Below are 25,158 nucleotides of genomic sequence, written 5' to 3'. Positions count from 1 at the left end.
GAAGGAGAATTTGCATCCCAATTTGTGAAATCAGCTTGAATAGAAATGTTGGCATTTCTTCTGCAGAAATGACAGTGTTTTGGAATCAGATGGAATACTTCGATGGAGTTTGAGGTGGTTGTCCTGTAAAGCATCTCAGGGAAGGAAGAAGACTTGTGGCTACCTGAGAGCAAAGGGACTGAACCAGCTTGAAGGAAGCCAAGACAATCCAGAAGGGAAAGGCTACACCCTCCTTTGGCGTAAGTGCTCCAGGTCACACTGTTAGCTATGATTTCTTTGGGCACAAAGCTTGTTTTCATAGCAAGGGGGAGAAAACCTCTCTGCAACAACTTTGGTAGATTGTTCCATGGGAAAGGAAGGGCAGACATCCACCTGCTTCTCTTTACACCCAGGAATGATTCTTTGGTGAAGTCTCACAGTACTAGAGAGAACTGGGAGGACACTGGGAGACATTCAGACAAAGCAGCAACTCTTCTTGTTCTGCAGCTTTCTCCCCAAAGAGAGAGGGAAGAAAACATACCTTCTTGTTCCCCATCACCCTCTCCAGCAGAATAAAATGTGACTTCTTCCCTAAATAATTTACAGCCTGTCTTCTTCCTGAAAGTTTTGGTTAGTACAAAATGACACTTCTTACCCTTTAATGCTCTGATGAAATATCCTTCCATGTATAATTTAGGAACTGGCAGCTGGTAGTATCAGGGCAGGTGTAGTGCTGGCGTCTGCAGGCAAATCCCCTGGCACTGGTTTGCTCCCAGGTGATGGGAGGAGAAAGCGCAAGAAGAGCTGAGGACAGGATCAGAGCAGAGATGCCCCTGCCAAACCTGTGCTTCTGAAAGGGTAAAGAGCAGCTGGGAAACCAGCACTGGTGCAGCTCAGGGCAATATCACTCTTCCAGGCCTGGTTGTGTTCAGCAGAGGCATATTGGGCCTTTGACTGAGATGCGAGCCTAAGGAAAGGGAAACAAGGTCAGAGCCTTGCTCTGCTGCACGTTCCTTTGTGGCTCAGCTCGGTGCTGCAGGCTCAGATCAGCCAGCGTGTCAGTGGTGTTTGTAGGCTGTGCTTCAGATGCTCTCCAGCTTTCACAAGAATAGGCCTTCCTCTCTTTGTGTCCACAGAAGAGGAATGACTACTCCTTGTTTGAGTGCTTTAACCAGGGAAAGAATTACTTCCATTTTTAGAGATATATTTTGAAATACAACAGGTGTTTTATTGCTCCTGGAGCATTATCACTGTGTTTCAGGTTCAATTTTCAAAATCTTACAAGGAGTAACTGCCAGCAGCGTTCAGGCTATGTTCCAAACATGTACTCCTGTGCAAAATTTACCATCACATTTTGAGGGCGTTTATTTTTCCTGCTCATTTTCTGCCCGTCAGAGCTTCCCTTGTGCAGCACGCAGAGAGAGGCGCAGGTAGTTCTGTCCCACACGTGAGAGATGCTACAGTCCCATCCCACCACTACAGTGACATGAAAGGAGCTGAGGGTACATCCAAGCATGGTCATGTGCTCAGCAGCAGGATGCATTGCCCGCTCCTTATGGCAGATGAAATAAAGTGGAAGTAAAACGGGAAAATGATATCGTTCTGTGTGCAAACGAGTGAGGGCACTTTTGACTTCTGCCCTTCTCCTGCTGCCCACGGCCCTGCCTGCAAGGCATAATTAGCCTTGAGCTCCTGCAGCTCTCCTGTGCAATGGCTGTGCAACGCAGGAGTGCCTCCGGCCATGGGCTTCTCACAGATATTTCATTAACGTTCAGAAATGGCACTTACTTGCTAATAATCTACCAGCATTTAATAAAAACAGCCCAAGAGCTTTATAACCTGTTAACTTCCGAGTGGCAATAATTAAACAAAAATGGTAAATAATTAAGGCCTAATTACACAGTATCAGTCATTTCATTTTCCAGCACGCATGTTAAGTGCATTTGCCACTGGTGACTGGGGGCCCATTCTGCGAGTGCTCGGCTCTTTCTCTGCCTGCCTGGATGGAGAGGCAGGTTCCGTGCAGCTTTATGGTGGAGAAGAAAGAGGAAAATGTGCTTCACTAACTGGGTAATTATCCCCTTCTGACGCTGAAGATAATTCCCTTTGAGGCTGTTGTATGTCATGAGTTTGGGAAACAGGCAGCTAGAGCCATTTATGTCCCCTGTTTCTGCGAGACACAGAGTTGTAGGAGGTGGGCCAGATGCAGAGGAGCAGCCTCGTGTTGCCCGCAGAGATATCTCTCCATCACTTTATTTCTGGATCCGAAACGAATTGTTGCAAATTGGGCCCTATATAATGGGATAAAACAAAACCCAGTGACTAGACAGATGGCAGGCATTTTAAATAGTTGTATCAGGACTCAAACCCATCTGTGTTCAGGAAATATTTAGATGTAGCGTTGAGTGACATGGTGTAGTGGGGTTATTGGTGGTAGGTGGATGGTTGGACTGGATGGTCTTGTAGGTCTTTTCCAACCTAGCTAATTCTATGATTCTGTGATTGTATGAGATCTGCAACTGACAAAGATCCACTGTAGCACCAATTCACAGCAGCTGAAAGTATCTGCTTTGGAACTCTCTTGGTTGGATATTCATAGAATCGTAGATTCATTAAGGTTGGAAAGACCAGTAAGGGCATCCAGTCTGACAATCAACCTATGCCTTTGATTGCTTTAGACCACGTCACTCAGTGCAACATCCACACTTTTCTCGAACACCTCCAGGGATGGTGACTCCACCGCGTCCCTGGGCACCCTGTGCCAACACCTCACCAAATTGAGGACTACCTGAAGACAGACCAGCTCTCCATACCTTGTCAGCTGGGAAACTCAGAAGGACAGAGCATGCATGGGGGATAAAGAGAAAGAGAAGGGGTGGATAGCAGTGAATCTCTGCAGGGGTTGGAGTATGCAGCAGGTGCAAGAGCAGGACACCAAAGTCCTCTGTGCACTTAATGGACAAGGATAGATGGCTGAGCCTGATACAGGCTAATAACAGGGGAGATGAGCTGACAGCACAGAAGACTGAAGCTCTCTGTCTGGCCAGAGCGCAGGGATAGTGCAGGGCTGGTGAAAGGATCAGGAGGGAAAGCATGCACTAAATCCACTTAGTTATCCGCTGCCAGGGCAGCATTTGTCTGCTACAGGGAATAAATGGCCTCCACTGCTTTGAAAGCAGGGAATTGGTTTAATTGATCTCTAGTGGACCCTTAGTGAAGGAGGAGCCTTGCACATGCTTTAGTTTCTTCCCTGAAGCTGTGCATTGAGCTGGTTTGCTTCAGTTAATTTTCAAATGGCTGCAAAATCTTCCTGATATTTAAACCCCACTCCGTTTTTTTTTTCAGCAAGTTCTACTTCAGCCCCTCCAGGTAGGGGACATAATTTGATTTTCTGCAAAGAATCTATTTCCTCATTACCCAGACCTATCGGTGCAAGCTTTGTTTATGTCTGGCAGCCCATTGGCAATCCTCAACATCCCAGCTCCACAGCCCCAGAGTATACAAATTTACTGCAATATAAGGTGGGGTGAGATGCAAACGTGCTCCTAGAAATATGATTGTTCTCTGTTTTCCCATTTGACTCACTCACTGTTAAAGGGTAAGAGCTACAAGCCTTCATACTACAGAAGAGTCTGCTTAAGTCATGAGTCATGCAGATGATCACTTTAAATCTCTTCAACTATTTCTTGGGGTTAGGAAGGACTGTGATTGCCAAACTTCCCTTCCCAGCTTGCAGTGGTGTATCACCAACTGCTTAATGAGCTTTTGCGTCTGGGTTCCAAGGCTTCCATGGATTTTGCTTTCCAATTTATGTTTCTTCCCCAGATGGAAAGAGACTGAGGATAAGGTACAGGGTCAGGTGGTGGCCACTCCATGACAGCTGTTCTGCAGGAACTTCATGCAATCTGGAAGCCCACTGCAAATATAGAGAAACACAGCTTAGAGGATAGGCTGAGATGAGTTGCCCTACATTTGCCATAGTGAAGGAATTTGCCTCACATCAGACATGGAGCCTCAGCTGAAGAGTGAGGGCTATTACTATGCAGCGTCTAAGTACACATTTCCAGGTTTAATTGCACACTGTGGGTACTAGGAAGGAAGTCTGAACCAGCATCCCAAGTCGATGTTTATCCTTTCTGCTCTCATTAACCAACCCTACCCAAACACTACATTCACGCTCCTGGCCACTCACTCATCTTTCAGCTGAGAGTCAAAGCTGCTTTGGGAAAATCAAAATGCCCTGCTAGCAAAATGCATCCTGCAAATCACAGAGAACCCTCAACATCCACCGAGAGCTCAATATTCCCACTTCAGCAGCTGGGGAGTCAATCAGGCAAGGTGTTTCTTTACCACCCGGAGCATTACATAATGAAATGCTGAGGAAACCACCTCGCATGGACAGAAAGTAAATTCTCCACAGGGGAGAATATAGTGAGAGAAGCAAGTGGAGATGCATTAGCAGAACAATGCAGATCCTCACAGAAATGGGGGCACATGTCAGCTGCATCCCACTGTGAATGATGTGTGGTGCTGCGTTCGAGGAACTGAAGCATCATCAAGCGCACTGGATTGCACAGAATTGCAGGACTGCTGCTAAGTAAGTAGCAATCCCAGGTTGCTTAAGTCTGTGTGCCTGACTTGGTGTGCCATTGGGGGTGTAAGGCCTTACACTGGCTGGATCCAAAACCAGACGTGCTCATGTGGGTGGGCTAATGGGGGATGTGAGGTTTGACTTGAGGTTTGCTGGCACTCGTGTTTGTGGCTTTTGAACCTGTGGATCTGTTGGAAGATCTTTCTTGGAAGAGGAGGTGAAGAAAGCCCAGTGACAGCTCCCTGTGTTCCCATCTCCTGTTGTTCCTAACAGATTATTTGCAAAATGAGGCTTGGGGAATTATTTCTCTTCGAACGACAGGGATGCCTTACCCCAAGGTAGACTGCTCCATTCTGTCCAAGACCAAACTTCTTCCAAAGGTGACATATATGAGGGTTATTTCCACACTCAAGATCCCACTTAGCCAGAAGCACTGAGCTATTTAGAAATGTCTTAAGTCCTGATTTTAGGGAATCCAGTTAGAAGTGCTAGTGCAGCCTGTTCTGAGTTAAAAATAGACCTCCTCTACCCAAAGCTGGAGGGATAACAGCATTTTCCCATTTTCCAGTTACCCTTAGGTGGCTGTGTTATCACAGCATCCATACGGAGTCCAGCCATTAGAGTGCACTACCATGCTAGTGGATTTCACCCTGGGTTAATGCAGTTTCAAGGCGAAGGGATACCTGCTTAGCAGAGTAGTAGTGCACAGAGCCATTGCTGGAAGGGCTAGATGCTCTGTCTGCAGGAAGAGATCTGCAGAATGTGCTTGCTGGGCCACAAGCTCCTCCTGCAACAGAGAAGTGATATAGAAAGTGCAGGTATTACACTGGGAATACAGGGACTCGACCCACTGAAAAAGGCCCCTTCCAGGGTCAGAAAGACAAGTTCAGAGTGGGCAGTGCTAAATCTGAGCGTGTGCCTGGTCAGGTGCGCTTGCACATGTTGCTTGAGCATGACAAATGTGCTCCTCGCCAAGACCTTGGCCTGCAGGTAGCAACTCTGGCATGAGACAAAAAGGCACAGTTGCTAGGAGGTATGCTAAGCTCATTCCCACTGAAGCCACTCTCCTGCAAGGTCTTCTAAGGGATTACAAGGACCCAAAACACTGTCACCATGACAGGGTCCTTTTTTCCTGCCTTATCCCAACTTGCATTATCCAGTCTTCTCACCAGCCACTATTGTACAAACTCAATTGCCTTAATTACTAGAGCCCCTGGTCTACTTTGCCATATATGTTGATGTCTGGGCATTAAATATTCATCAAAAGATTCATTATTTGGGCATTAAATATTAATTTGTATGAGGGAATGAACGGTGTGATTTGTATTGTTTCTTACAAATTGTCTTGGTATTGGAAATGTCTGGTTCCTACAGGGCAGTGCTCGGGGCGGCTGATTTCTCCCTCCTGCCCTTTCTGAGGAAGTCCTTACTGCCTGTTCTTCAAACATCTTTTCCCCCCACTGTGGCCAGCTGCCTGGGCTCTGGAGATTAACTTTGCTATCAATATGTTTGCGTTTTGTTTACTAACCATACAGTTTAAGACAACTTCCTTCTGACCTCCCACTCTCAATCTCTCTCGCATACACGCCGAAGAGACTTCACTTAAGAAGCTCAAGCTTCAGTATAATTGTTTTTGTTACCGGAGGATGTCTGGTTCTGTTCTGTCTCTTTAAGTGAAGTTTATGGCCTGAAAGGTAATTGATTTGCAATGGTATTTAAGACAAGAGCTGGAGGATACTGCTGTGCTCTTCTGCAATACAGTTGCCTGGAGAAAACCATTGCTAAAGCAAAAGCATTGACTTTTTTTTGTGATGTGGTCTCTTCTGATGCACTCAGCAGGGGAGAAGTTTGCTCTATTTTTACAGAATTGTCTGCTATTTTTACAAAAGCAGTTTGGACATTGCACAGTCTTGCAAGTTGTGCTGTGAATTAGGGAATGGGTGCAGGAAGGGAGGGCAGGACACTCCATGCTTTTGATTGCTGCCCACTCCTTTATGTTTTTGCATTGGATTAGGTTTAACTTGTTATATTATTTTCCCAAAGAAAGGCAGTTTTATGAAGAAGTCAGGCAGGGCTGGGGAATCAGCTGAGTTTTAGCTACATGGAGTATAATGGCACTATGGGAGGGATAAATACTTTGGTGATTACAGATAGAGACAATGCCAGGATAATATTATGGGGCAGGGTTAGAGAAATTAGACAGAAAGATTTTCCTAATACACTTGAGTCATTTCTACAATAGGTCCATCAGAAAAACTCTGAAAATTGAAGTTGGCTGCAGATATGAGAGAACACAAATGCCTCAACGTCAACAGCATAGCTCCTGCTTTCAACAGAGTTTTAATTTCACCTCCCCTCTATGGAGCAGGAACACAAAAGCGATTGTTTTTCTTAGCTTCAAGAAAGAATCAGGCAGCAGCAATCTCAGTAAGATACGTGAGCAACCATGGGGGAGTAGCTCATGGGGCTGTGTAGGGTCTCCATCCCATAACATCAGAGCGCAGATATTTCCCCAGATTAAAATTATGGTGAACCTGGAATGAGTTACTACTGCAGTATGAACAGTGTTAAGCAAGTTGATTGCTTCATGCAAAGAACTTCTGCCAGCAGCCAGGAGATCTTCTCAGGGAGTGTCAAACTGCTAAAAATTGGTGTCTATGAGCTTTCCAGAAACCCATCTACACGGCTAATGAATTCCCCCGGGCATAGACTACTGCTGAGATGTACGCTGGGACTCCAGATTGCTGCATGCTAGGAGAAAGCCTGTCCTGGGATTGATGCAAGTGGCATTGATGCATCAAAAATCAGGGTGCAACAAGGACATCGTGACAGTAGGAGTTAGAAATTCTTTCACTTCTCAGACATGGCTTGCCAAGGGAATATCTACCATACACTTTAACTTAGATGAATTTTCCTTCTTATGCTATGTAACTTAAATCTAAGGGAATGTGACACAATAAAGAAGTTCTCTGCCTCCAAAGAAAACTGAACACCTTCTGTGAGTCAGCTTTCCTCAGAAGTTGTGCTTGGAAAGCAAGCTACAGGTAAATAAAAACTGCTCTATTCCACCACAGCACAGGTCAAGACAAAATTAGAAAGTTTATCAAAGACTGTTACACAGATCGTATGGGGAGTGGCTGAGGGAACTGGGATGGGTCAGTCCGGAGAAAAGGAGGCTCAGGGGAGACCTCATTGCTCTCTACAACTGCCTGACAAGAGGCTGTGGCGAGGTGGGGGTTGGCTTCTGCTCCCAGGGAACAGTGATAGGATGAGAAGTGATGGCCTCACGCTGTGCCAGGGGAGGGTCAGGTTGGGTATTAGGAGAAATTTGTTCTCTAAAGGAGCAGTGCTGCACTGACACAGGCTGCCCAGGGAATGGTGGGGTCACCGTCCCTGGAGGTGTTCAGGAACAGTGGGGATGTGGCACTGAGGGACGTGGTCAGTGGGCACGGTGGGATGGGTTGGGGTTGGACTTGGGGATCTGAGAGGTCTTCTCCAACCTGAATCATTCTGTGATTCTATGATTACTTATCGATAATGATTTCCTGAGCTGACACCTGAACAATGTCCTTTCTCCTATTACAGAGAGTGACAGGTTCTCTGTGATCTCTTTCCCTCTCCACCTTAAGTGAAGATGACTCCTGCCCACCTTAATTTTTTATATACTCACTGAATAATAACCTTTTTGGTCATTTACTCAGGAAGGATTTGTCATTCCAATACTTCATTAATCCTATAACATAAAATCCAAGAGATATGTACATGGCTGAGAAGAGGCACGTAATTCCTTTGGTAGTATTCACGCTTAAATATAACACAGCGTAAGAGCAAATCAGTTTTGAAGTGAGGTGTCAAAGCCACTCTCTTCCACCACTTTTGGGGATCACTGTCACCAGGATGTTAATTAGGCATGGGGAGGAGATAAGGCTATTCCAGCAGATTGGAACTCTCTGGGAAACCCTTAGCTGAGTCACTGCTACAGCAGTGATGTAAATCCAGGGAACTACAGTTTATTTGTGTAATTTTGGTCCATCCTTGTGCCAGTGGCTCCACATAGGTCAAAGGGCCGCTCTGAACGTTGCTGGAGATGCTCTGCCTGATGCTCAGGGCACTGTCCCTCTTACAAGTGGTTTCCTAAGGAGCGTGCCCACTCTCTCAAACACCCGGCGAGCACTGCTTTTGTGGGATTATTACAGAACCTCCTGGGGAAAAGACAAATCAGGCTTTTTATCTGCTTTTTGGCTTGCCACAAGCTAGTCCCAACTTCCTACCACTAAAGGCACTTCTGCTTCTCTCTGCTCTGTCAAAGGACTTAAGATGATCAATTTGTAATGTCTACAGAGTGCTCGGATGAAAAGATGTTCTGAAAATGCCTCGGATGAAAAGAAGCTGTAAAAAAAAATATAATCTTTACCCTGATAGACTGATTACAATCTATTGTGCCATGGATTAGCGGGTGAGTATTTATTCAGCTTATTTTTTTATTCCTATGTACAGATGCTCTGGACCACAATGACCCCTTTGAAGTCATTATTGGCGCTTGCATCCATGAGTAGTATGGAGGGCACATTAATAAACTGTGTATAGAAAAAGACAATGAAGTCCCCAAGAAGTCATTAAGAGTCTATTGTGTCAGTCTGACTGTGGCCCACAAAAGATACTGAATATGTAAGCTAAAAATATCCTTCGGAAATGCTGTTGACACAGTTATTTTACATTGGCAGCAACATCTTCCTTCCACATACACATGCTCCCCTTGCTAATCCTGCTCAGAGCAATCCATGTTCTGGGAATTATCTGTTTTTTCTTGGGATTCAGAGACCTCCAGATACCAGCACTCAACCAGCACTTTGCAGCTTGGTTAATGAAGTACAAAGGAAAAACAGGAGCATATATTTTATTCCTGTCCTATATTCTCCTTTGTATGAAGTGCTGCACAAATACCGAACTGATGACTGCTGTTATGTCAAAGGGCTGTCGGCTAAAAAGAACAGAGCATAAAAATATGGGAAGGGAGCAGGTACCCACAGTTGGTTCTTTCCTTATGGACCCGGCAGTGCCCCCACCTCTCAGCCCCACTGCTTCCTGTACCTAAGCCCAATAGGGACACTCATCTCAGCCCAGCAGTGGAGGAGCTGACTTCTGGTTTTTCTGGTGACACCAGCGTTGACACTCTGCCTCCTCCAGGTTGACAGGAATGCTCAGATGAGCTGATCCCAAAGGTATGGAACCTTTGCAGAGAATGGAGGAGCTCAGCTGACTCAGAGCTCTGGCTCCGGGCTGTCTGCAGGCTCAAGCAGCATTACCATGTATTTAATGTATCTCTCAAAACCGTTGGGCTTAGGGACATTTTTCCTTCTTTTAATAGAAGCTGAAATTTGGTAGTTGCTAGCTGAAATCAAGACTGAGAGAGCAGTACATGTTCAGTCCTAAATTAAGAGGGCAGCTCATATCATCCTTAGGGTTCGTATCACTGTTGACCAAAGAAAATAATGCAACACCCTCCAATGGTCCATTTGCATTATAAAAAGCGAAGTACCAAGACAACAGGCCTACCCACACACCTTTAACTGCTCTGATCCCTTCCTGGAAGTGCATTATGCTTGGAAGATATTTCATGAGAGGGCTTGCCTAGTCCTCTAATGTGAATCTGTCCCACCTCTGCATGTTCTAGTCCTGCAAGAGGACGTTGCAGAGTATAAACAACCGCTGAAACAAGTAGAAAGATGGGAATTGATGTGATTTCCAGGTCTGCTTTTCCATTTCCCGTTAGAAGTGGATAAGAAGCAAGATAATTCGCTGCCTCACTTGGCCGTGAAATCTACCACACTGTGTGTGACTCGTGCTGAGTAATGTGTATTGATTGCTTGGTTACAAGTTTTATTGTTCAGCCCATCACCAATAAAAAGTTTATGTAAAGCAAGAGCTGAAGTAAGAGAGAGGGAGACAGTGAGTGTGAATGCACACAGGGGGTAAATGCTGTTTTTCTTTCCAGACATCTTATGCCCAAATTTTGGGGGCAGGAATTTATTTTTAAATGTTTTAAAGCCTTCAGATGAAGAGGGTTTTGTTTTGTTTTGTTCGGCCCCATTGTCTGTTTTGTTTTGCCTTTGTTTTCCTACTTGCTTATGTGCAAATTTTCTTAGATAAACAAAGTACCAGGATATAAAGGCAAAAAAAAAAGGTAACAATACAAAATTTACATATGAAAAGCAGTGGCTGAATATTTTGCTGCATTTAAAAGGAAGGAAAAAAGAAAGAATGGGGATTAACAAGTAGAAAACAGAGCTGGTGAAAGCCTTCAGGCCTGGGTTTCCTAAACGCAGAGCGGAAGATCCAGGGGACAAAACTACAAGCGCTTCTCGCTGCTCCCAAGCAGCTTCTGGGCTGAAAACGATTTCATTTCCAGGATCAAACTTCTTACACACGATGATCTTCACTAGGATGACAAACGAAATGGGACCAGCCTGTTTGCGAAGGGGAACGTTTCCCTCTGCTAACAGCTTGACTGAGATCCACCCAATTTGCTTCCTAACCGCTGGAACTGCCCCCACCAGTGGGTAGGTAGGGACGTAGACACAAGGAATTAACGAGGCTTGGATGATGGACCAACCCTCCAGGATGCCTTTATGGGATGGTAGAAAGTCACAAAATGAAGATGGTCCTCTTCACTGAGCCCAGCCCTCCTTGCAAGCTGCCTTTGTTGCCAGGTGTCCCTGCAGAGCATCAAGGACATTTGTCAGTCTCGTGGTTCCATTAACTTTTCTTGGCCTCAGACAATAATACTGTGGAGTTAATTTCATTCATTTAACCAGTGGGAAGAGGGTGGGGGTGAAAAACAGAAAGAATTTTCTTTTAGTCTGATGGATAGAGGATGCCATGCTCGCATCCCCGATACAGTCGGCAGCGTCAGCACTCATAGCATCTCAGGCTTTGCAAATAATGACTCACTTGGTTCAGTGGTCAAACTGAAGGAAAACCAGGGAGGAAAAAAAGTGCTTCAAGGTTATTCTGCAAAATATTTTGACCCAAGACAGAAAAAATTATCTTCATTTTAGGATATTTACTCCTATGTTTTTTGCTTTCTTTTCTAATTAGCAGAGGACAAAGAGGCCGGTTTCAAAAAGTGCAGTTTCAGAAGGGAAATCGGAAGACTTCTGGTGGGAAACAAATGTGAGAAAATATTTTGATCTCTCTTTTTGTTTCTTAATTTTAACTCTGTATTTTTTGCCCTAAGTGAAATTCTCCGCATGCTGAGTTTGTACTGGCAGGCAGTGCCACTTTCCCTCGATGCCGTGTGTCAATGAATTCAGCATTTGCACAAAGAACGCTGCCTTCCTCTCCTCTCGTGATCCTGGTCTTGCTGAGGTGAAATGCAAGCGAAAAACCCTGGAGCAGGTAAGTGAGAAGTGGCTGCTGGAATATCAACATCACGTTTTAAGAGCGGGGTTGGAAGAGGAACAAACGTGGAGCATCCCTCTTATTTTATTTCTGTTTTTCACATAGAACTGCTCCCCCTCCAGCTTGAAGGCTGCGTGCCTGGGGCTGCTGCTCGGCACTGAGGTCAGTAGGCATCAGTGTCCTCTGAGCTCCAGGAAAAGTGGGGACTGTTTACCTCAAGTGTAACCATGGGTCACTAGAGGAGGATACCAGATGGAAATCGGAGAACAGTGCTTAGCAGATGTGAGAACAGTGAAAATAAGAAATAAAACCCCATTACCCGCAATCATTATCAGCCTCCCTCCTCTTGGAATTAAAAACAGGCTATTTAGCTCATTCTAGTAGAACTTTTATTAAGAAGCTGCTGGATATTGGCATTGATAACTTGCCAGTAAACCCAGGCAGGGAGCCTTCTGCACCAAATCCCTTTTAGCAACAAAATAAAGACGCTGGTGATCTGTGAAACTCTCCATTAACCATGCTTAGTTTGAAAAGAATATACTGTCTCTGGTTTTTGTGATCTTGTTTGAAATCTCTGGGCAGGCCTCACTGCATGATTAAATCACCTGCTCCACAAAGACGCTCAGTAATTAATTACAAGGGAATCCAAATTCTAAAATGGGAAGAAAAAAATTAAGAAAATATCCTAGAGGTGACAATAAAAAATTACTTCAGCTGCGGAATGGCATTGGAGGCATGCAACTTGCTGTTGTTGTTACACATCCTGCAATATGTTCTGTGGGCACTGGATGAATGCCTGCTGGCCGTTGTTGGCTAACGAGAAGAGAAGTGATGACAGTGATAGCACCACAGCACCACTGAGATGCAGCCATTTCTGGGCACTAATGTGATGGATATTTGTGGAAAACTCTATATGCAAAGGATAGAAAGCAGAGAGTAGGAGAGGAGCAGAGAGCATCTCAAAAGCCAGATAATCCTTGCCAAAACCTGACGCTTCCTGTGGCAGATGTCATTTTAGACATGAACAATGAAGTATTCCACCTCGACTAACGAATCCAACTTCTGATAGCTTTCACTTGTTTTATCCAGTCGCAGCACTCTTCCTTTGATAGGTACGGCAAATTCCTTTCATTGAATCAGGAACAAGAGGGTTTTGCTGTGTTTGAGTGAGCAAAAACCCAAATGATTCTCTTCCTAATTAGCCTAATGAGCCTTTTGGCTCTCACATGATGACAAGTAAATGAATTTGCCCTTTCCTTGACAAGTTCTTATGGGAATGATCCGAAGCCTTTCGTAACAATGCATCAAAAGTACAAAGTCATTAAAAACAGTTGTCCAACTATGAAATTAGTTATTGATTAATATTGCTTCCAGACAGCCATATTGTTCATTCAAAAAAAAAAAAAAATGAAGGAAAAAAAAAAAGGATAGAAATGAATCTCAGTGTTCATATTTCTTCATGAAAGTAATTTATTGAGGTACACAAAACATTTGAGATCCTGAAGTCATATCTGTCAGTATTCCTGTGCTCAGGCACACTCACTTTTCTCATTTGGAGCTCAACAGGGGTCCTGCTCTGAGAAGTGGTTGATTGCCATAAATATCTTGACTAATTTCATCTTGATATCCCCATTGCCAGGTGCAGAGATCAGCTTCTTCTGGAAGAAACCTATCTAAAATGAGCAGAAGTGCCCTCCTATGTATCACGGGGATGTTGTCGTCTCCCAGGCTGTGATGCGTGGTTAAAAAAAGAACAGAGGGCTCCTAAAAGTAGCCAAAAAGCGCATGATATGTGAATAGAGCCAGGAGATAACTGAGTCATCTCAAGTGATACAAAGGGCCAAAAGAATGGGGTTGGAGCAGACGCAAGTGCAGAGCAGGCTGTGAGCAACAGCCCCATCTCCATGATTTCCATAGTCACACGGGCAGCACAAGAAACGTGTGCTGGCACATTTGTATCATTCAGCCTCTATGTTTTCTCATTCTTTGAATGGAGAACAAGGAAAATGGTGGAGGAAAAGGATCAGTGAGACAACACGTGGAATCACACCAGCTAGAAAGCCTCTGCTTTGCTAAGACCATAGTGGTTGACAATGGGAAAGAACTAACCTCCTACCACAGTGATAGTTGATAGTGACAGCTGCATGTTTAAAACAAGAATGTATTTTGTACTCCACTCTCTTTCACAGAAGTCACGTTTGTCAGAAACTTAAAAAAATTCCAAGTATGATTCATGTTTCATTTCGCTCTGAGGTAATTGCCAGTCAGCAGCCATTTGTGGTCTAAGATGATTGGAAGTTTTAAAGCAGAATGTGGGCTTTTCCCACTTATCTACTTACCAAAACCAACATCTCTTGGGGGAAAAAAAAATCAACACAATAAACAACAAAACAAAACAAAATCTCAGAGGAGTCTGGCACACAAATGACACAGTTAAAATGTTGCTCCGCTACTACAATTGCTTCAGAATGATTACTTTCCTTCTATTTCATCCTCAGCTGATTAGTCCCTAGGCTCAATTGCTTTCAAATGAATAAAACACCATCTATTTGTTTTTTCGCTTCTGTGAGAGAAAAAAAAAAATTCTACTTATTGTGATAAAGAGATTGGTTTTGTCTGTGTGGACTTTTGTTCTGAGGAATGCAATAATTTTGCTGGTACTGAAATTCTGATTTTTGAGTGTCTTTAATTGGACTATTGTCTATTCTGTTGATTTGAGAAATGGTTTGCATAACTGACCCAAACACCTCTGGAAGCTTAAACTGAATTTTGGAAAGAATTACAGATTATTTTTCCTGTCTTTCTCCTCTCTGGACAGAAAAAGCTGGAAAGCCCCAAGCATAGTTGGATACACAAACCCACAGAAATGCTTTTCCCATCATCAACTGTTCAGAAAATGCTGTACCTAAAAGACATCAGGTCATTGCCCTTTTTCAATACAAGGCATTCAAATAGTTTTGAAAAACTTTCGATTGTCATCCAAGATGAATCTTATCATCTTTGCCCATTATCTCTTATCAAATCTGAAACACGACAGGCATAATTCAGAACGAGATATTTGGCATTGCCCAAACCCTTGCTGCATGTCACTCAAAGCCATTGATGGGCACTTCAAAGAAAACCAGGGTGCAGTTTGGAGCAATTCTTTACGAGTTTCTCTGTAGCAAAATTTCTTACTTGGAAGCCCTCTAGTTAAAGCTTGCATTTCTGATAAATTTCCATGCATTATTAACCTAATTGGACCTAACATATATTCTAAGATTCTCATTAATATTTTTTAACATGTTATGGCATCTTTACCCTTGAGCAGTCAACCAAGTTTTCATCCTCATAAAAACGGATTCCTCATAATCGGACAATCCAATCATTTCCAGTCCATAAGGTAAATTTCCTCTATATTCTTTGATTTTGCATTTTTTTTTTTTTTTTACCAATCAGCATAATACATTTCACCCTATGGATGATTTCTCCATAAGCCTTGCCAATATTACTGGAAGCTTCTAACTGGAAAGGGTGCCAGCTTGAGCTGGAGGACACGTCTAAGAGATGACCTCAGGCCAACGGAAAGAAGGTAGAACTCTGAGCATTTTAGCAGGATTGTTCCATTTATTCTTGTAATTTAGACACTTCACTGACTCTGATCATCTTCAGAATGGATAAAATGCCAATGAACCGTACGGAATGGTAAATAAATGGTACTAGAGCCCACTGATTGTTAGTCATTCGTTAATATATCTGCATAGGGATAACATTGTGGAGACTCAATTCTGAATAGAACTGTCTGAGGTGATACAAAGAAAAAAGAACATGAAAAGGATGACCCTAAGCTAAAAAGATTATTAGCGTTTCTTAGGCTCTATGGCAGTAATAACAACAATAATCATCTAGAACAATTATTGGGTAGAAAAGAAGATTTTTTCGTGTAAGTTCAGAATGCTTTCATTGTTATTATCTAAAATTGAACTACGTATATTATTTTAAGTGGGTAAATTTTTGTTTTGTATCCATGAAATTGCTACCATATTAACAAGATTTTCCAGGCATTAATGGATTGATTTCTGTATAATTGTAACTATATTAATTCATCCCAATTACCTCTAAGTAAAATTTAAATTAAGTTAAATTGAAGAAATTAAAAATGTTTGAAAACCCTGCATAGAAACCTTGAGGCATCATAAGATTGTCATTTCTCATCTTTAATGTCATTCATTTTGCAACTGAGAACATGACATAAGTAGTCTCAGTTCTCCCAAAATTTGCAAACTGCTATTTTTCTGTACAATTCAAAGGTAACTTAAAGGTATGTCTGTGAATCCAACATGATTTTTTTTTCCTCCACTGATGGAAATGGCTGTTTCCTGCTTTCCTAAGAAGGAAGCAGACGTAGGGATGATCCATATGTAATGAGAAGATATTCAGCCATAAGGATAGGTTCAAATGAATAGGGGAAGCACTGTTGTTGGTCTCATAGAGAAAGCACTCAGAATAGGCTGGCCACCCAGTAGTGCTCCTGAGTGCTACATTGCTCCAAAAGGCAAAAATACCCTTCTACCCTTCAAGGTTATGGCTAGGATTAGCCTTCTGCAAAGCTTGGTGGCAGATCCAAGCTGAGATAGCTTTAATCTGATGCTGGAGAACGCAACTATATTCTGGTTTAGCCAAGCTCTGCGTTGCTCATGACTGAGCTAGAAGTATTTGAGCTGAAACTGACTCTAAATGGCAACAGTTTGAACAATCTCCCAAGCTATGTTACAATTCACAGCGTAAAGAGAACTGGGAATAGAGCTGGGGATCTCAGCACGTGGTGTCTCACAGTGTTTGTTCGTCTCCTGATCAACTACTTCCCAAAAAAGGCCCTTTCAAAAGCATAGTTCTCCAGATCCTGATTTCTAGACACATTTGGAGCTCGGAAGGGCCGTGGCTGCATGTCTGTGACAGTGGTCAGGGGGCTGCACTGAGATGGAGATCGAGATTTATTCACGGAGGATGTCATCCTGCAAAACTGCTGGCATTTCATGTCTTCTCTTTGGCTGCCTTTGTCCTTGAAAGCTCTGTAGGCTTCAAGGTTGGCTCGGTGGTCTGCTCAGAGATATAACCGCTAACTAGAACTAGCAGAAACCAGACAAAGTACTCAGTTTAGATCATCCGTGCTCTGAGAGAATTAGACGGATGCAGGTCATGCTGAGGAGAACCAGGGAAGCTGTTCCCCTCCCTGCAGCAGAATCATTCAAACTGAGAGAAAGCTGCTCGCAGGAAGGAGGAGGCTCGTAGAAAGGTGCTTCTTAATTGCATTTTGGTCCTGGACCCTCTGGTGAGCAGAGACACTGGGAACAAATGAAAGTTTCTGGCGCTGGGGAAAAAAAAAAAAAAGAGGAAAAAGTTTTGCCGCTTAGAGCAGGGAAATAGTTTGAGGCTATGTTTTAATTAAAATGAATATCTGCGCTATCTTAATGTTATTGCCAGTTAAGTGTAGCAGGGTGATTTAGAGTTCTATAACACAATTATACTCCGGTAATGAAGCTCCGCAGAATTATCCCAGGAATTCAGAATGCAGAGGGGAGCAGTAGCTCTCATTTGTAACCATGTTACAACCTTTATTGTTACAATATTTTCTGTTTTCCTCAAAGATTAACTCAGTCGTATTTAAGTCTCTGGTTACATTAAAGAGAAATTGGGAACGGGTGACAGGAGCTTTCTTACTGTCCCTGCAGCGGTTCAATGCAAAATGTTCTACAACAGAGAGCTGAGTGCCTTAACCTGTTCAAGCTCTTGGTCTTTCTACTGGGGGACAACATGTACGTTGTTAGCTAGAAATATCACAAGAAATACAATTTTGCAAGTGAGGCCTCAAATAAGGAAATATTCCAGCAGGGAAGTCTCTATTGGTGATGCCTTGACAGCTGGCATGAAGACTTTCAAAGATGCTTTGCTCCTTTGAAGCGCATCTACATCTGTATCCTGTGGGTTTGTGTTACATCCAGGAGCTGTGCGCTGAGGATGTCTCCTTTGCTCCTGAGCTCATGGTCAGGTTCCCATGGGGTGCAAGCCCCAGTGGAAAAGAAGGGCTGCATGGGAACCAGCAGATCCTTGCTCTGCTCACTCCCCTCCCATATGCTTGAAAAAAACTTCTGCACTTCTCCAGCTGTGTTTCCAATACAGCTCAGGAGACGTGTACCCAGACTTACAAGCCATTGAGTTTGACCACAGAGGAGTACCCAGGTCATGCTTGGTTTCTGTACCTTGGTATAGAAATGTTCCTATCTCTTCAAGGAGAACACTCAAATTCTAATGGATTGATCTACCCATGCACAGGAAGCACCTCATTTCTCCACCCCAAGAATTAACTTGATCCAGAACCAAGCTAGAGCACGAGCTCTTCTTGGCCACAGAATGCCTGGCCTTGAGTGCAGTACTGAGTTAGAGTGAATGTGATGGGGTATCCACACCAAACCTTGCCCTCCCACAGCGATTCCTCATCACTGACAGAGAAAAATAGAATTTTTTATTTCCAGAAACAGGAAATCTGCTTGGAGAAAGCAAGAAGCCCTGCCCATCTGCATTCCTATTTGGAGATAAAACTGTTCAGCACTGAGGAAAGCTGGAATTGAAACCGAGCTGACTTTACTCAAGTGTTCGATTTGCAGCAAACGGATTAAAAGCAGAAAGGAATCGATGCGGTAATACGATCAATCCTCAGGAACACCTCCCGATCCCTGTGGCAGACCCCAGCGGTCCGATTAATCAAAGCATACAGCCTGTGGATAAGACTCTTTGCCTTTGTTTTTCCCACAGTTTTTTGTCACAACTGGGGTCCAGGCTGCTCAAATGAGGCGTATCTGTCAGCCATCAGGATTGTCACCCTTCAAACCTCGAATCATATTCATGCAGAGACAGGGACTCTAGCTCCAACCTAACGACACTTTCAGGGAAAAGATTACAGATTGGACAATAAAAGCATGTTTTATACATTAGTTATTGTTTTGCTTTACGATTCGGTGTGAAATAAATTAGGAAGAAGGAAATGCTTTAAATCTGAAATACGTGTGGGTTTATTTTAAGCATTTTTCAAAAAGGAATGCTTCTATTTGCTCGCTTCACGCTAAGTTTAGTTTGTTCATTTCTTTCCAGAAGAGACTTTTGCAGCCATGTTTCCTAGATCTTAACAATAAGAACAGATCTTTCTTTCAAGACCTGGGCTATTCACACTGAGCTGCACTTTTCCACCTTCAGGCCCTCTAAAATGTTATCCAGTGGGGCAAAATGTGGCTCAACATGTGTTGGCCTTTCACCTTTAGGTCAGTTTCACCTCTACAGCCCCAAACGTACCATTCTTCCATTGTTAAGCTTCACCTGAGGAGTAAAGGCTGTCACCTCACAGCTGTGTGAAAACCCACAGCTTAAGCCTCAGCTCCAGGAAGAAGCACACTGTTAGCATAAAAAATAGGTCAGGCTGTTTTCTGCAGAAAACAGTCTTTCTGCAAATCTTTGGTCCCTCTCCAACAGCTTGCTAAAAGCTCATGACCATGGAATAAAGACTAAGGTCAAATGGCCTGTAGCTGTGAGATGATATCTCAGGATGCAGGTGTCCTTGGGCTCTGATTTAGGTTTCCATGTGTCTTATTGCATTTGCTTAATGATTTTCTAGGCACCTATGGCCATAGCATCTGGGCTGCTGCCACAGATTAAATGCAATCAGACATTAAATCAAACTGTCTACAGCAGACTGCAGAAACAGGCCTCCTCCTGCTGCCACTGTCAGACATCAGTAACCCAGAAATGGTTCAAATCCATGAAAAGCCATTGCTGAAATGATGTATCTTATAGTGCTCTTAGAAAGTCGGTAGTCACTGCTGTATTACCAGGAAATCCATGCTCTGAACTGGAATTCTTCTACTGTAAATATCAGAGAAAATAGGCCTGGAATGCATCTGGAGTGCTCACACATTCTACAGCCTCACTGTACAGGGAATCTGCCCTTGGTTTTCCTTTTAGGCAAAATCTTACATGTCATTAATATAGCACGAGACCCTGAGGTTCAGACAGTAAGATTTTGGTGTTTTATGGCTTGTTATTAGAGATTTATTCCCAGCATGACTTCTTGAATCTACAATAGCACATGTTGAGGAAGATGCATGCCTTTCAGGAGCCACTGCCTGTGTGTGTGTTCGTGCCTGCACTTATATTTGATCTCATTTGGGATTAGATATTCGGTATATTACTGTTGGAGCTAGACTCATGCATGACCATTATCTACCAGAGTGCTAGCAGCTGGAATGTACAAATTGTCTAGTATAAACAAAAGATTACCAAGAAGTATTTCCAAACTCGATAGCATAAATTCAGCCCTGCTCTGAAGTATGAAAGAATGGCATATCCCTAACACTGTGACAATATGGAGTTATATCTGAAACAGCGGCTCAATTATAGTTTGTAAAAACAGCTTGAATAGCCAAAAATATTCAGTAAGTGTAATCCCCTTCATCATAAGGGAGGGAGGCAGAATCTCAGGGCATGTAAAATCTGTCTGCATGTGCCCATCTGCTTGCAATGGCTTTGTATTGCATCTTATTTGGAAAGTATTATCAGCTCTTCACATGGGAAAGAAAGGTCACCACTGTCCCTGAAGGACGAATCTCTCTGTCCAACACTCTCCAGGAGTCATTGGTCACCCTCAGATGACAGCTCCGAATTGGAGGGCAACGTTTGCTGTGTTTATTTTGCAGAGTAATTCAGTGGGCGTGGGGAGGAGGGTGCCGTGCAGTAGGCAGAGTTCATGGTGTGAAAGACACAGTAGGCCACGGTCACCTCAAAAACACTCAGGGATATTTACAGAACAGAAAAAAAAATAATCAGAAGCTGTTTACTGATTAAACTTGAAGCAAGCCCAGTCCTTCCAAAAGAGCAATCATCTGCTATTCATCACAGATTTCTGCAAGTCTGGATGCAGGAGCTACTGCAAAGCTCTGAAAGTCCTTCACATTCAAAGTCACTTCCCGTTGTCAGTAATGGTGATAACAGCACCTCCTAGAAACCTTGACTGAGCCTTGTTTTAACTTCTTGACAGAGAAAACCATCCCTAGCTGCAGGAGGGGCACGGAGATGAGGTAACACATCTGCTGTTGTGGTGTCAGGGTGGTGGAACATCTAGGAAGTGAACCTGGACTTCAGTCACACTCGAATACTTCACCTGTAGAGCCATACAGCACCAAATCCGGGTCAGCCACAGCTTCAGCCGAAGTTAGGACTGGTTAGAGCTGCAAAGTAGCTGGACAAAAAGCAGCTCTCTTGGGTGAAAAGATCCTGAGATTTTAAGTTAATTTGTAGGCCCTCTCTGCATCAGAATGAGAGATTTCCCTTGGTTTTAGATAGGCTTCCTAAGACAACAAATTCTTGCAATGGGATTGTCCGTCCCTGCCCATTTTGGATCCTGTTGGCGACTGTCAACCGCACTTGGCAGAGGGGACAGAGGTTCCTACCAGCTCTGTGATGTCAGGCAGTGGGTGAAGAGAAAGGAGCTCAAGCAGAACTGTATGGCACCAGCCAGTGCAACCATTGCTTCACACCTGAAATAGTGGAGTTCTCTCTTTGGTTACTCAGAAGACTATTTTTAAACACAGTCTGTGCAGCTGCACCAGGTTGGCTTGCGTGGCATGCGTCTCTTGGGCTGATAATTGCCTTCAGAGCTGTATAACAGTGGATGCAGTTGGACAGTAATCATAAACTATTAGTTTTGGGCTCATAACCCACTGAGCACTTCTACATACAGCAGTACTGCCATGTGAGTGGCAAGAGGAAAAAGGCAGTGAGTTTTCCCAGTGGTTGCATTCCCTTTGGATTGAAGATCAGAGTTCTCAGTGATGCCACAACCTGAAGAGTTAAATTTGATTTATTTTCCACAACAGAACACCAGATCACCATGATATTTTTTTTCCCCTTTTAGATAGTCATCTTCCATTAGGAAAAAGAAATCATTTGGCAAGAATTTTCTCCTGCTCCTAGCAGAGCTGCTGTGTGGGTGGAACTGTCACGTATTAAAACTGCTTTCGATCATCAGCAAAACCCAAAAAGCAGCAACTTCATTTCTCTGCTTCGCTCTCAGTTTGATAGAACACTCACAGCCTTTCCCGGGAAACTGTCTCATACCTTGAACACAAATGAGAAGGGAAAAGAAGATCAGTTTGGTACTAAGCTGATAAAGACCCTGACAGAGAAAATGAAGCAGAAATCTTCAAGAAAGGCATGTCTGGTAGGACAGACCCCATAGGCTTGACCAAAGCACACTCTCTAGCATTGGACTCAAAGAAAACTTGGGGCAAGGCACTGTGTCTCGCCTGGAATGAATAATGCCACATACAGATTCTCATCTCAGAGACATCACTGCAAACATTACCTGGATCACACAGTTATGCTCTGTAGCCAGAAGAGTGCTCTGGTTATTGGAACACAGAACGAGCTAGCAGAGGACATGGCTTTTAAACCAAATTGAACAATGACGCTCTGCACATTTTGGAACAAGTCATTTCATTACTCTGCACTTCTCTATGTAGTTAGGACTATACTTATCATAGGTGCCGGAACACTGTAAAGCTTCATCTGCCGAAATTACTGTTGCTCTTTGTTACTACAGAACATTATGGGAAGAGATAACAGAAGCACAAGTGAATTTCATATTTGAATGGTAGTCATTATGACTTGCAAGAGTTCCCTGACTTTGAAGATGTTATAGTTAGTCACTCCAGTGAAAAATCATCCTGCTAGGATTCACCTCGCATGTAAATCTGGAGTGAACAGGCCTAATTTTTATTGTATTTCCTCTGGTGGTATTACTTACTCTAGTGAAAAGTGAGTGTGTAATTACTATTTGGACCAGCATCCCAGTTTGAAGCCTCTGCCTACAAAGAAATGCTATAAGAGGATAAAATGCTTCTTCCCTATTGTCTTTCACTGGTGGCAATACTGACATGCATTACACTTCCAGTTGACGGAAGTCAGAAATGTGTGCCTGAAATCCTCTCCTGAAGAGCTCCTTTGGAAACCAGGTACAGTCCCTTGCCTAAATATTTTTTCTTTATGGATGCTTGGTACACAGATAATATCTTCCTTTGCAGGAAAATGTCAGTCCTTCTATTTACGGATGGGTGAATGCAAACGAAGTGGAAGGATTGTCACAGGTCTGTGCAGGAGTTATTTCATGCACGTGGCTGAGCACAGGGTGCACACATGGCACACAGACGTGGTGAGCTTGGTGTATTTTATTGCACATGCCCTTGTGAATTGCAGATGGAGCTTTCTCAGACTCGCGAGGTGGTTTCTGTGGAGCTGATCTCATGTGCTCAGTGAGCACACAGATATCTCCCCCTCAGGTGTCTACTTCACCAAACGTGCAGGAGGGACATGGAAGACATGTCCCAGAAAATGTGGATGGGGCAAGGGGTACCTGGAGGGAGGGACGTGGGACATCCCCATGAGAGCCAGGAACTGAGCCCTAGCTCTCCTGGTGTTCGGCCAAGTGTTCATGCATTTCATCCTTCCCTCTGGTAGTACCTACCATCTCCATCTCAAGCCACCATATCACTTCTGTAGGTTTTCATCTAGGAAGAGTCGTGGAGCTTTCCTTTCTGGCATGGTTCAAGAACTGTGGTGGGGTTGGAAGTACAGCTTGTCTTCTCTTTTCAGCTACTAGCTGGATTTTTAGATCTAGGGTTGTCTGTCAGTCTTGTCCTAGTGCTAAAAATCACCAAAAAATAAACGCTTTGAAATGGAAAGGAGAATTTTGCAGAAAGCCAGGACTGTAAGACTTGTGACAAAAAAATGGGTTTTTATTCATTAAAATTCAAATGCAGATAAATAATCAACAGCGCCAGTGAGGATTATAGAACTTCAGTATTTATGAGGAAGCAGAAATGTTATAAACATTGACATTGGCTATTTTCTGCCTATACACATTTCTTTTTTTCTTACAACTTTTTTTTTCTTTTTTTCTTTTAAAGCAATAATATTTGCTAGTCCAGCAATAACACTATACATCTATGCAGCAGCACTTCACTGCTGATGAAGCTTTACAGAATTCCTATAGGGGCAAACGATGTATTGTTATCTCCAGTTTACAAACTGACAAAGGTTTGCACTAAAAATCAAAGAATTCTGTCCAGAGGCAAAGGCTGAGCGCATGGCTGAGTTGTGGAGCCTGGCAGCTGCATAGAGAAGATGTCCTCCAATGGAGGGACTTCACCACTTTAAAGATGCAGTTAAAGGAAGTGGAGTTACTGTGATACCGGGTGGTCCAAACTTTAAGCACCTCATGTTCACTGCCTATCTGCATGCTGTAGATTATGGTAAAAGAAAACAACTTATTCTTGCAGGTCAGCATCAATTTTGTATGAAGTAAATAGGATCCCAGAAGGGTAGATCAGCTCAGACAGCGTTGTGTACTAAATAGCTATGTTGCTTCATGTACTCTGTTAGGTTAGATATCTCTACATAGCACTGAATTATGCCATGTAAATGTCATTTTTATGGATAAGGTCAATTTAAAATGTGTTCCAACAGCAGCAGCACCAGGCACAACAACAACAACAACCCCAAAGATGTTTTAAAGCTTGTCAAAACTTCTCCTCTACAAGGCTTTTTAATGAAATTTCCACCTGCTTTAGAACGGGTTTGAAAATAGAAGTTCAGTCATGAAGAGTATGCGAAGAAAAAAAAGTGCCAAAATCGAAGTAAAAATAAATACAGGCTGAAGAGAACATGTCTAAGGAACAACTTTTACCATTTAAAAAAATACAGAGAAATATAAAAGCATAAGTGAATGTTCCCTGTTTTCAAAAAGACAATTATTTTAGAATTTCAAAATATGGAACAGGAGCCTTGGGCCTTTCCCTGCCCAGACCAGAGTGTCCTCCACCAGGTGTCACAAAGTACCTCTGACAAGTAGGATATTTCCTTTCTTAGATGCACTTCTTTTTTTTCTTTTTCCTTTTTGTTATCTATTTGACACTCCTTTAAGCAATCAAGATTACAGGACTGGATAATCTCCAAGCAATTAATTGGCTCAACTGAGGTTAAGCTGATTAAGTAATTTGAATGTCAGAAGGGAAGACGATGACATTTGATGATTCTGTGGTGATTACTGAATTTGTGGGTACCCAAATCCATTTTGCTGCTCAGAATCACCGGCCGATGGGTTG

The 25,158-nt window shown here is 43.2% G+C and overlaps 2 long non-coding RNA genes across 3 annotated transcripts in view; both read left to right on the top strand.

Moving 5' to 3' along the window:
• The window catches only part of LOC110406934, a 146,830-nt gene extending 144,559 nt beyond the window's left edge, over window positions 1-2,271 (top strand). Inside the window, exons 4-5 of one of the 2 annotated variants that reach the window (XR_002443645.1) lie at window positions 67-239; window positions 1,905-2,271. This is a non-coding gene — a long non-coding RNA (uncharacterized LOC110406934). Of the gene's footprint in view, window positions 1-66; window positions 240-392; window positions 569-1,904 lie in introns of those variants that run through there. The other variant, XR_002443644.1, reaches the window with a different exon arrangement.
• LOC110407059 lies at window positions 8,892-19,002 on the top strand. The gene is made up of 3 exons (XR_002443701.1): window positions 8,892-9,026; window positions 11,808-11,968; window positions 13,611-19,002. It is a non-coding gene; the product is annotated as an uncharacterized LOC110407059 (long non-coding RNA).

Source organism: Numida meleagris, chromosome 16 (genome assembly GCF_002078875.1).
Source record: "Numida meleagris isolate 19003 breed g44 Domestic line chromosome 16, NumMel1.0, whole genome shotgun sequence".
NCBI classification, from domain to species: Eukaryota; Metazoa; Chordata; class Aves; order Galliformes; family Numididae; genus Numida; species Numida meleagris.
Note: the sequence above shows the minus strand (reverse complement) of the source record. Positions and strands in the feature narration are given on the sequence as shown.